Source organism: Mytilus edulis, chromosome 12, assembly GCF_963676685.1.
Source record: "Mytilus edulis chromosome 12, xbMytEdul2.2, whole genome shotgun sequence".
In the NCBI taxonomy this organism is placed as follows: domain Eukaryota; kingdom Metazoa; phylum Mollusca; class Bivalvia; order Mytilida; family Mytilidae; genus Mytilus; species Mytilus edulis.
Genome location: NC_092355.1, coordinates 70,166,914 through 70,180,235, shown reverse-complemented (window position 1 = coordinate 70,180,235; position 13,322 = coordinate 70,166,914). Strand labels below are relative to the sequence as shown.

Genomic DNA, 13,322 nt, shown 5'->3' with positions numbered 1-13,322 from the left:
CTGAGATCACCCCAAGATTTTGGTGGAGTTTGTGTTGCTTAGATTTTAGTTTTCTTTGTTGAGTCTTGAGTACTTTTATTTGTCTGTTTTGTCTTTTTCTTTTTTTCGCCATGGTGTCAGTTTATTTTTAATCATTGCATTTGAATGTCCCTCTGATATCTTTTTCTCCTCTTCCAGAAGGCATGTGTTCTATTTTACATTCAATTGACTAGGATTGCTAGTTTTTGTGCCAAAGGTGAGATGGTCTTTCCAGGAACTTCAACCACCTCCACCAATAAAAACTTGTTGCAAATAGTGTTAAACGCCAACAATCAATCATACTTAATGACAATGAATAAATATCAAAAATTGTATTCCATTTTAAAACTCTTTTACATTTGCTAAAAAATAAGGAGACATTGTATGATTGCCAAATGAAACAACTGTCTATCAAAGTTTACGTGAAGTAGATACATGAATTTATAGGCCTTCAATAATAAGAAAGATCCCATTTTGTATAATTATGCAAATAATTCAATTGAGAAAAGGAACAACCTAATTTATCACAAAACAATAATGACACATGAACTGAGGACAACAACTGAACTACAGGATCGTGACTTGGGACAGGCACATAAAGAATAAACATGTTAGGGAGCTACCATCTGATTTTTATGGGGGGGCTAGGATGAAATTTGAAAAAAATAGGCAGGACAGGAGTTTTGAGTAAAAAAAAAAGGCAGGATGAGACACTTGCAAAAAAAAAAGTCAGGACGACAATTTAGGTAAAAAAAAGTCAGGATAAACTAAAAAAAAAAAGACAGGACCGAACAAAGTGAAAAATAAAAAGGCAGGACAGAGATTACAGCTAAAAAAAAAAAATGCAGGACAAAATTTTTCATCCTAGCCCCCCCATAAATCAAATGGTAGCTCCCTTAGAATGATTGTTCAAGTGCCTTCTGAAAACCACAAGACCAAGTGATGGTTATCAAGCAGCAGCAGCATGTATATATCAGAATTTAGTAGATCTGGAAATATCTTATTTGTATACAAATGACTCATGTTCATAAATTCATGGTATGGCATATGTTGATGCCCCTGACATTTCCTGGTTCAGCAACTGAATCAAAAACTTGTCAAATCTTACCTGGCCAATTCGTACTTGATTTGTTAATTCCAAATTATTGAGTTTTATGGAAAATTTCAAAAAAAGCTTTTTTGTCAAAAACATTTTAATAAAGGGAATTCATTATTTAGATATAAGAAGATGTGGTATGAGTGCCAAAGAGACAACTCTCCATCTAAGTTACAATTTATAAAAGTTAACCATTATAAGTCAAAATTTGTATTCAAAATTGTATATTTATTGGGATTTTTTTTGGACCATTTTATACATTTATCAAGTGGAAACTTCGTGGAAAGCATTATAATTTATAGTTAAATCGCATTAAGTAAAAAAAAAAGAGAATTTGGTGAAAATTAAACCAAGAGTTTTGTAGAAAATCCAGAGACTTTATTACAGAGATTTGTGTTATAAAATTTTAATCATATACTACTCGCTTGTGTTTCTGTAATCAGCTAGCGTTTATTGATTACAAAAAGCCCTAAACAACCTTAAAATTCCAAAACACCTCGTGCTGAGTCACTAAAGTCGAGCGCATCCTAAATGGTGTACTTGAATTGGTCCATATATTTATTTATTTTAACCAATATCTAAATTTGTAAACTTGTTTGAAGGAAATCATTGCTAGCACTACATGCAATAATCTTCTATCTATCAAGCATCGAATTGCCAAATGAGAGTACAAGGGAAAAGGCTGTTGATTTTCTATAAAATGTCCATATATTTAGCATTGAATCAACACAAGGGTACATAATCCATAATCAACCTTTATGTTTTCATTCACAGGCCTGTTTCTCAGGCACTAAAAGCATGTTGCCTGGACGACTAATGTAATTATATACAGGAAATATTTAGGAATAAAGCGTTTATATGTGAAAAAAAGGCAGTTCAACTATATTTGGTGTATGGTATGATTGAAAGTAGTACATGTCAGTCTTGTAGGTTTCATCTTACCTTTACCTCACGTTCATGGTTCATTGGTAAGTACCTTTTCATGGTATTATTATCATTTTCTCGAATATTGAAAGTCATACAAATATAATTGATGTACGAAATGATTGTAAGGCAGCAACCATTTGATTTTCTGGGGGGGGGGGGGGGGGGGGGGGGCTATGGTTTTTTTTTCTGGACAAATTTTTTATTTCGCCGGTGGCGAAAAACAATCTATTTTTTTCGCGACAAGTCGAAAACATTTTTTTTCTTTCAATTTTAGCATTACATATAGTGGCAGCTGAGGGTGAAACAAACAATTTTTTTTTCTCAGAATCAAAAACAAATTATTTTTTTCTCCAAAAACTGGAAACAAACTTTTTTTTCCAAAAAAAACCATAGCCCCCCCCAGAAAATCAAATGGTTGCTGCCTAAGGCTTATATTATAGCTAATTTTCAGGGTTAGTCTGACCTTGACCGATGAAATACATATCCATTTTTCTACAAATTTCCTTCTGCTTCTTGATTGTAAAAATAAGATTTATAGTTGCCAATGATACAACGTACTCTCCACCAGTGTGTTTTTATAAAGCCATCTCGCTAGCCAAGGGTTAAGATCCACTTCCCCTCCTCTGCACCCTTGGCAGAGTAAGCCAACATTTGTGAAAACAATGTTGCGCCATCTATCGGTTGACTAAGGTCACGCCAATTCCGAATACATTATCCTTGATCAATATTAGCACTTGAACTCTCTTCATTGAGGAGGTAAAAAAAGGGTAGCATCCAGATTCTACAAACTGGTTGATTGAGGAAACGAAAGTATACGTTGACATTACAACATCTGTGAAGAAACATGCACATGAACTTCTATTATTTGATTAAAACATTTAAATTGTCCCTAATTATCGTCGTATGTTTTCTGGAGTTAAGACTTGTTCCACAATCAGCACGTGGCAATTGTTAACCTACATTTTTTAAATTTACACGTGATCAAGTTATAGGCACGTTTTGATTGGACGCAGTCAGTTACCATTGCAACCATTGAAAATCATTACATCATGGATCCGAAACTATGTCTTAATCCGCCATGGATGGGGAGGATTGGAGTGGATAACCGTTGACTAGCGAAGATGTCATAAAGCAGAGACCTTTATTCATTGGCATTGCCCCGACCTTTATTTTGTCAAAATGCAAATATTTTTTTCTGGAGTAATGTAAACATTGTTTGCAAGGATTTGTACAAATATACAAATCCTTGATTGTTTGTTAACAAAATGCATACATTGTTTGATGTCATAATAGTATGATGATAATACATACATTATTTGATGTTATAATGCATACATTGTTTGATGTCATAAAGAATACATTGTTTGATGTCGTAATGCACACATTGTTTGATGTCATAATGAATACATTATTTGATGTTATAATACATATATTGTTAGATGTCATAATGCATACATTGTTTGATGTCATAATGCATTCATTGTTAGTTGTTGAAATAAAGCATGCATTGATTGTTGTAATAATGCATGCCTGGTTTGATGGCATTATGCAAATCTTTTTTGTAAATAATGCAGACATTTTTTTCTAAATAATGCATACATTTTTTGGGGGAATAATGCATTCATTGGATGTTGTTTATAAGCATTCTTTGCTTGTGGTCATAACGCAAGGTATGAATGCTTTGATTGTTTTCATAATGTTTACATTGTTTGATGTCATAATGCTTTGTAGGTTGTCATAATGTTTATATTGTTTGTTGTCATAATTTATACATTGTTTGTTCTCATAATGAATGCTTTATTTGTTGTCATAATGCTTTGTAGGTTGTCATAATGTTTACATTGTTTGTTGTCATAATGTTTACATTGTTTGTTGTCATAATGCTTTGTAGGTTGTCATAATGTTTATATTATTTGTTGTCATAATTTATACATTGTTTGTTGTCATAATGAATGCTTTGTATATAAACTCATCATAGATACCAGGACTAAATTTAGTATATACGCCACACGCGCGTTTCGTCTTCAAAAGACTCATCAGTGACGCTCGAATCCAAAAAAGTTAAAAAGGCCAAATAAAGTACGAAGTTGAAGAGCATTGAGGAGCAAAATTCCTAAAAGTTTTGCCAAATACAGCTAAGATATCTATGCCGGAGGTAGAAAAGCCTTTGTTGTCTTTAATAATGAATGGTTTGTTGGGTGTCATAATGAATGCTTTGTAGGTTGTCATAAAGTTTATATTGTTTGTTGACATAATTTATACATTGTTTGTTTTCATAATGAATGCTTTGTATGTTGTCTTAATGAATGGTTTGTTGGTTGTGATAATGAATGCTTTGTAGGTTGTCATAATATTTATATTGTTTGTTGTCATAATGTTTACATTATTTGTTGTCGTGTTTACATAAAGTTTACTTTACTTGTAGTCATAAAGTATACAATATCTTCATTGTCATAACATATACATTGATTGTTGTCTTATTGCATACTTTGCTTGTTGTCATAAGGTAACAAAAATTGTTGTCATAGTTCATACCATGTTTGTAGCTTGATTATATACTTTGTGTGTGTCATAGTTTATACCTTGTTTGTAGCTTTATTGTATACTTTGGTTGTTGTCATAAACCATACATTGTTGTAATAATGTATACCTTGGCAGTTATCATAATCGAAATAGCCCATACATCATGGTAGTTATTTTGTCATTATGCTCACCCCTTTTGTTTTTTGTTGTCATAATGCATACCTTATGGGTTGCTTTATACCTTGATTGTTGAAAATGTGCAAATCATTTAAAGAAGTTATTCGCTCTGAACAGTAAATGGTATCACAAAGAAGCTTGTAAAAAAAGACTTCAAATAATCGTTTCTGATGTGAATTAACGTTTACATTGTTGGTATTTTTAAAGTGTTCATACTTGTGAGGACCAAATGGGACAAAGTATGCATATCTATAACAGATAAGTTTCCACTGCAGGCAACTAGATTTTGATCAGAAATTTAAACAGATGTAAAAGGGATTATAAAAACTGAACAAACAATTATAACAACATTTTCCTTTTTGAAGGTTAAGTTCAGCATTCGGCAATTCTCGGTAGAATCCGCTACTCTCCTTTTATCTTAGATGAGGGTACGGAATCGGCCGAGTTGAGACGAATGTTAAGTTCAGGTTATTTAAACTACGGTAAAGTGTAAGACTCTGTTCACCTTTTCACTCAATCGTGTTAAATTTCTTGCCTTTTCTGCCAATGAACTTACCGAACGAAGATGGTGAAAGAACTCCGTACTACCTTTAATTCTGATTAAAATACTGCTGAAAGAAAGGCATTTATATATATGCCACTATGTTGGATTGCAAATGACGGCACTGCAATAGTTTGTCCGTAGTTTTACTGAAAATAGTTGAATAAGAAATCTAACTGTTTAATTTTTGAAAATTTAGGTTTGGGTGGAAATGAACAATACATTTATTTCTTCAGGCTTGGTAAAATGCATTATCTACTATATAAAATGAAGGTGGTAGAGTTTTGTAAAAATAAACGAACGAAGGAACGAATGAATGGAAGGAAAGAATGAAAAAAATGAACGAATGAATTAATGAATGTCTTTGCAACAGTTGAAAACATCTGTTAAAAATTGCCCAAGGCGAAAATCAAATTTTAATTTTCGCCCCCTCAACAACTTTTAGTTATGTTGGCATCAACTCTGTCACAGTTGTATTTTACAAATGCTTGTTTTATTCTTGCATTCTTGAAAAAAGTAAAATCACAAAAATACTGAACTCCGATAAAAATTCAAAAAGGAAAATCCCTAATCAAATGACAATACCAAAAGCTTAAATGTTAACACATCAATCGAATGGATAGCAACTGTCATATTCCTGAAATATATGCATTTTCTTATGTAGAAAATGTGGATTAAACCTGGTTTAATAGCTAGCTAAACTTCTCACTTGTATGACTGTCGCATCATCAAATTCCATTATATTGACAACGATGTGTGAACGAAACAAACAGACATACATGTATGTAATAGGTAAAAATGTCAAAAATAGGGGTATAGCCGCCAACATTGTGTTATAATCTTTATCACTATAAACACAAACAAATATGTAACAAAGAAGAAAAATGCATATTGATCATGAATTACCTTTTTCATTTTTATTTTTGTTGTTGTTATCAATCGTTGGCTTTGTTTTTATTTTTATCGTTTTCTGTGCATTTTATGTGCATGTCTGTCTTTCTGTCTTTTATTTTAATCGTCATATTTTTACTCCTCTTTGTGTAAAATGGAGCACACATTGTTGAACCTCGTCTTTTATACCATTTCTTTGATTCAAGCAATTTGACATTATATGATGTGTCTTGTTTAGAATGTCCTTCTCTAACGCCTTTCTTTCCAGGTAGTGTTACCTGGTGAACAGCAATTGATGTCTTGCTGATGTCGACTACGTGACTGTGAGAGGAGCTAACAGCTATCGAAACGAGGTAGGTGTCAATTTGTATTCGTCCAATGACAAGATCAGGAAAATCATGAAGTGGATAATTTTTTTTTAAGATGAAGTAATCGATTCCTTCGGGTCGATGAAGATCGCCTCTTGATTTTACTGCAGTTATAAGTTTGTAATAATTTGTTGCCTCATTTTTACTGACATTACGTGTATCATAGCGTTGACCAATCATAAGCAAGTCTCGCGCACCTCCGAGTTTTGATTTTTTCACAGCTTTTATACTTTTGATCAAACCATCAGTGAAGAGAATGTCACCATTCGCGTAGGCGTAAAATAAGGAATCTTCGGCAGCCATTGTTGCATAAAACATATCTTTTAAAATAGGCACTCCTGTTGTTCCTACCTTAGTAATTGGAAGCACTTTCCAACCCATGGACATAACTCGATAAGACAATGCAGCATCATTTGTGAATAAAATTCTTACGACATTTTCGTGTAAAAGATTCCAGTTGTTAATTGTATTATTTCGACAAATATATTTCCCCTTGTCTTCAGACCAGGAAGTAAAAAGAGTCAGCAATGGTTTCTTGGTATTATTTCTTGGATTGTAATAATAGTTTGATTCGAATTTCATTTGGATATCCGGTTTGAATTTTACATAGATAAATGTCACTTGTAACATGAAAACCACTAAACATACTGTTTTTAAAATGACATCCTTTTGCACCATTACTGCCAGTCTTTATTCTGAAAATAGTTACAATTTTTTTTTATTAGTAGTAATGGCTAGAACGAGAATATATCGACAAGTTTTTTGGTTTTTGCAAGGATTTGTATAGTAATACTTACTATACAAATCCTTGGTTTTTGTTACATGTCATTGTCAATATGAAAATAAGAAGATGTGGTATCATTGCCAGCCTGAGTGAGACAACTCTCTAAAAGAGACCATATGACATGGAAGTTAACAAATTAAGTCACTTTACGGTCTTTAACAATGAACAAAATCCATACTGCGTTCAACAGGGAACAAAACCAGCACTGCATATTCAGCTATACAACACCTCAAAATGACAACTATAAAACAATTTAAACGAGATCTATGTAAATAAAAACAATGAACAAATTCAAATTCAATATATAGAAACAGCTGAATTCTTTGTTTTCAACTTATGAATTTGAATATCCCGTTGGTATCTTTCTTAACTACCTTATTATTGTCAGTTGTGTGGCGAGGTACAACTTGATGTTCTCAATGTTGTCAGTTGTGTGGCGAGGTACAACTTGATGTTCTCAATGTTCTCAGTTGTGTGGCGAGGTACAACTTGATGTTCTCAGTTGTGTGGCGAGGTACAACTTGATGTTCTCAATGTTCTCAGTTGTGTGGCGAGGTACAACTTGATGTTCTCAATGTTGTCAGTTGTGTGGCGAGGTACAACTTGATGTTCTCAATGTTCTCAGTTGTGTGGCGAGGTACAACTTGATGTTCTCAGTTGTGTGGCGAGGTACAACTTGATGTTCTCAATGTTCTCAGTTGTGTGGCGAGGTACAACTTGATGTTCTCAATGTTGTCAGTTGTGTGGCGAGGTACAACTTGATGTTCTCAGTTGTGTGGCGAGGTACAACTTGATGTTCTCAATGTTGTCAGTTGTGTGGCGAGGTACAACTTGATGTTCTCAATGTTCTCAGTTGTGTGGCGAGGTACAACTTGATGTTCTCAATGTTGTCAGTTATGTGGCGAGGTACAACTTGATGTTCTCAATGTTCTCAGTTGTGTGGCGAGGTACAACTTAATGGTCTCAATGTTCTCAGTTGTGTGGCGAGGTACAACTTGATGTTCTCAATGTTCTCAGTTGTGTGGCGAGGTACAACTTGATGTTCTCAATGTTCTCAGTTGTGTGGCGATGTACAACTTGATGTTCTCAATGTTCTCAGTTGTGTGGCGAGGTACAACTTGATGTTCTCAATGTTGTAAGTTGTGTGGCGAGGTACAACTTGATGTTCTCAATGTTGTCAGTTGTGTGGCGAGGTACAACTTGATGTTCTCAATGTTGTCAGTTGTGTGGCGCGGTACAACTTGATGTTTTCAATGTTGTCAGTTGTGTGGCGAGGTACAACTTGATGTTCTCAATGTTGTCAGTTGTGTGGCGAGGTACAACTTGATGTTCTCAATGTTGTCAGTTGTGTGGCGAGGTACAACTTGATGTTCTCAATGTTGTCAGTTGTGGGGCGAGGTACAACTTGATGTTCTCAATGTTCTCAGTTGTGGGGCGAGGTACAACTTGATGTTCTCAATGTTCTCAGTTGTGGGGCGAGGTACAACTTGATGTTGTCAATGTTCTCAGTTGTGTGGCGAGGTACAACTTGATGTTGTCAATGTTCTCAGTTGTGTGGCTAGGTACAACTTGATTTTCTCAATGTTCTCAGTTGTGAGGTTTGAATTGTTTTACATTTTATCATTTCGGGAAACTTTTATATCCGACTATACGGTATGGTTTTAGCTCATTGTTGAAGGCCCTACAAATTTGTCATTTCGGGAAACTTTTATAACCGTCTATACGGTATGGTTTTAGCTCATTGTTGAAGGCCCTACAATTTTGTCATTTCGGGAAACTTTTATATCCGACTATACGGTATGGTTTTAGCTCATTGTTGAAGGCCCTACAATTTTTTTCATTTCGGGAAACTTTTATATCCGACTATACGGTATGGTTTTAACTCATTGTTGAAGGCCCTACAATTTTGTCATTTCGGGAAACTTTTATAACCGACTATACGGTATGGTTTTAGCTCATTGTTGAAGGCCCTACAATTTTGTCATTTCGGGAAACTTTTATATCCGGCTATACGGTATGGTTTAGCTCATTGTTGAAGGCCCTACAGTGTCTAATTATTGATTTCATTTGTTTCAATTGGACTCTGTGGGTAGTTGTTTCTTGGCAATCATACCGAATCTCCTTATTTCATATATAAGGGCAGGAATGCCATTTTCCGTCAGGCGTCAAACGGTCATTTTCGGTTACCGTTCGCATCAAATTGGTTAAAATTTTACCGTGATTCGATAGAGACCTCAAATAAAATCCTTTTTCATAGATTCAGTGTCGAATTAATTGGAATTGTCTGCGAGAAATACATCACTTTTCTGATAAAGTACTTAATTCAAAACTAATATATGTATAGCTAACATAAATGTTTATTTAACTATGTAAATTGTTTTTGGATCTAATTTGATAAGTTGTTTCTTCTTCTATAGTACATAATTTGACGTCAGTACAAATAGAACATGCATGCAGGTTCTCAGATACAATCTACCATATAAAAAAGCACATCATCAAGCTGAAATGAACTAATGTGCTCCTCACCTAGCTACAAATGTATCCAAAACTCAAAGATGTGGAACATATTTTATGATAATCATTTGGTAATCATTGTAATTAGTGTCTCCTCCATGATAGTCTTGAACATTAAAACTAAATATTAAATAAACAAAACTGTTTATGTTTAGTGTTTTGCTCAGGTTGGCTGTCAGTGTGCAACACATTTTAATATAGAACCCTATGAGGAAAAAACGCAGAGGATTCCTTTTATCAGAAAATACTGTCAAACATCCAAACATACTATCCACACTGATCTGTGTCCACACTTGTTATATACGAAACATGTTTTGTAAATAGGATAAAGACTCTTTGATATTCATTTTCAAATATATACAAGAAGATATGGTATGAGCGTCAAATGCCATTTGGTCTCTTGTAAAGAGGTGTCTCAATGACAATCACACCACATTTTCTTTTTTCATATATATGATATTTAATTCTAAAAAGTGAATATAAGTATACATACGATTTGATGAATTATGTCCAAACGTAAGTATTCTTACGTAGTTTTATTTAAACTTTATACCAATAAAAAATATACTGCCATTGGCGTTCTTTAAGCTATTGTAAAGAGAAAATGCTATGATGACAGTTTTTGAACTATTCATATTTAAATTGTATAGACAAAATATTTTGATTTCAGATTACGAACTATTCGTTTAAAGTAAAGTTTATTCTATTTAAATCTAAATTGGTTTCTTGTTCTGAATTCATATTCAAATAAGGTAAAAAAATCATAGATTTGTTTTCACATTTTATTACAATAAAACATAAACATTGAAATGGGACGGTCACGATTTTTCTTACAATTAGTATATAAATAGTCCCAACACTAAATAAAGATTTATTAAAACCCTTTATTCTCATTTCACAGATAACAATAACATCGCGAAAGGCGTTTCGATGCATTCCAAAATAAATAAAATAAAGCATTTAAATTGTTATTTGTAAAATATCTTTAAATGGAAAATTGTGTAATGTTGCTGTATGCTTTCGTTTCATCAAAAAAGTTTTTGTTTAAAATTCGATGGTTTGATACGGACAGTGTCACGCTCCAGGGGCGGATCCAGGATTTTAGAAAGTGGGGACGAGAATAGATATTTTAGGATCATTTTGGGGCTAAAAACACGATACGTGTAAAATGCACTAATTTAACGGTATCTGATGTGGGGCATGTCTATCTTATAGTTATGTTAGAGTTGGACATTTTTGATGCCGTATTCTTCCAATCAATTGTCTATTATAAACTGATTGGATGGATCTAAAGCTTTGTACCAATATATATTCCAATGGAAAAATTTTCCCTAGCTAAGTCAGTCTCTGAAATTAAGGTCACAACTAGCATTTGAAGAATACATTGCGAATTTGTTATTCGCAACCCAGATGTATCGTACAATACAAATATAATTGATGTTTCACTTAATTCATGAACTTAATAAAAAATGATTCCACCAAAAAATATTTAGTAAGAGTTTCTAGTGATGGCTTCTATACACATCTTTCTTCAAAGCCAGAGGGTTCACCATAAGCATCTTCCTCCGATTTCGTCGAGAAAATCGTGAATGATTCTGTCATAGTCAAGTTCAATGTTTTTATAAACATACAAAAATAATAGGGCATTATTAAGCGTTAAAAATTATTACGCCTGTTTTTATGGCAAGCCGTTTGACTATTTATTCTAACTTCAAGATAGCTCATATATAATATATAAGATATCTCATATAATATATAAGATATCTCATATAATATATAAGATATCTTATATAAGATATAAGATATCTTATATAAGATATAAGATATCTTATATAATCCAATTTTTATAAGATATCTTATAAACTTTATAAGATATCTTATATACTTTATAAGATATCTTATATACTTTAAAAGATATCTTATATACTGTAGAAGATATCTTATAAACTTTAGAAGATATCTTATAAACTTTAGAAGATATTTTATAAACTTAAGAAGATATCTTATAAAGAAAATTATATGAGATATCTTATAAGTTATAGAAGATATCTTATAAACTTTATAAGATATCTTATATACTTTATAAGATATCTTATATAGTTTATAAGATATCTCATATAATTTATAAGATATCTCATATAATTTTCTTTATAAGATATCTTATATACTTTATAAGATATCTTATATACTTTATAAGATATCTTATATATTATATGAGATATCTTATATGTTTTATAAGATATCTTATATAAAAATTATTTATAAGATATCTCCTAAAGATTATAAGATATCTTATATAAATAATTGCATTGAAAATCAAAGTCTCCCTTTAACATGTTTAAATCATAATTAAATGCAGTTCCTTCAACCAACATACGTAATAAATCTCAAGACTTTACACCGTATTTACATATTAGAAATAATAGTGACATCATTGAATTAGATAGACATTTAAATTTAGACAGTTGAAAGAGGATACTGTAAAAATAAAACAAAGAATGTTATTAGAAACTTTAAAAATACCACAAACAGAAAAACAACTTAATTGAAGGCTGATAGGACAAAGAATGTTCCACTCACTCTCATTACTAAATATAATCCATAGGCGGATCCAGGGGGGGGGGGGGCTGGGGGCCCGCCCCCCCCCTTTCGTGTGAAAAATTTGGTTGAATATATAGGGAATCATTGAAGCATGACTGGAGCGGCCCACCCCCCCCTTAGGTCAGTCAGCGGCCCTCCCTTAGGTCAGTCAGCGCCCCCCCCCCCCCCTTTAGGAAAAGTTCTGGATCCGCCACTGTTGAATCCAATGGTAAAAAACCTTTATAGTAAAGTTATAAGAAAACATTGGAGCAATCTGCAAAAAGACAAAAAATGCAGTGAAATCTTCACCCAGGTGCCTATCATAGCTTATAAACGTAACAAAAATATCAAAGAATATCTTGCTAAATCAAGGAAATAGTTTGGAGACTTTTGAAAAGGGACCAATGCTTTAATAGCATAAGCAAAAAATCCCGAAACACTGTTGGTTCTTATCTTAATTATAGGCAACACACTTTCATATAAATGAAATTGAATAAAACGGTGTAAAGTCTTGAGATTTATTACGTATGTTGGTTGAAGGAACCGCATTTAATTATAATTATATTACGTATGTTGGTTGAAGGAACCGCATTTAATTATAATTTTTAATTTTCTGCGGTTCTGATGTAGGGAGCCTTTGTTATTTAAAAATAATGGTTGAAATCGCGTTTATAAGATATCTTATAAAGTATATAAGATATCTCATATAATTTTCTTTATAAGATATCTTTTAAACTATATAAGATATCTCATAAAGTATATAAGATATCTTATAAAGTTTATAAGATATCTTATAAATATTTTTATATAAGATATCTGATATACTTTATAAGATATCTCATATAGTTTATAAGATATCTTATAAAGAAAATTATATGAGATATCGTATAAAGTATATAAGAT

General features: G+C 32.6%; 1 protein-coding gene across 1 annotated transcript in view; it reads right to left on the bottom strand.

Moving 5' to 3' along the window:
- LOC139499018 (phosphatidylinositol 4-kinase beta-like) overlaps positions 1–13,322 on the bottom strand; it is a 140,408-nt gene that overhangs the window by 31,186 nt on the left and 95,900 nt on the right. The window lies entirely within an intron of this gene.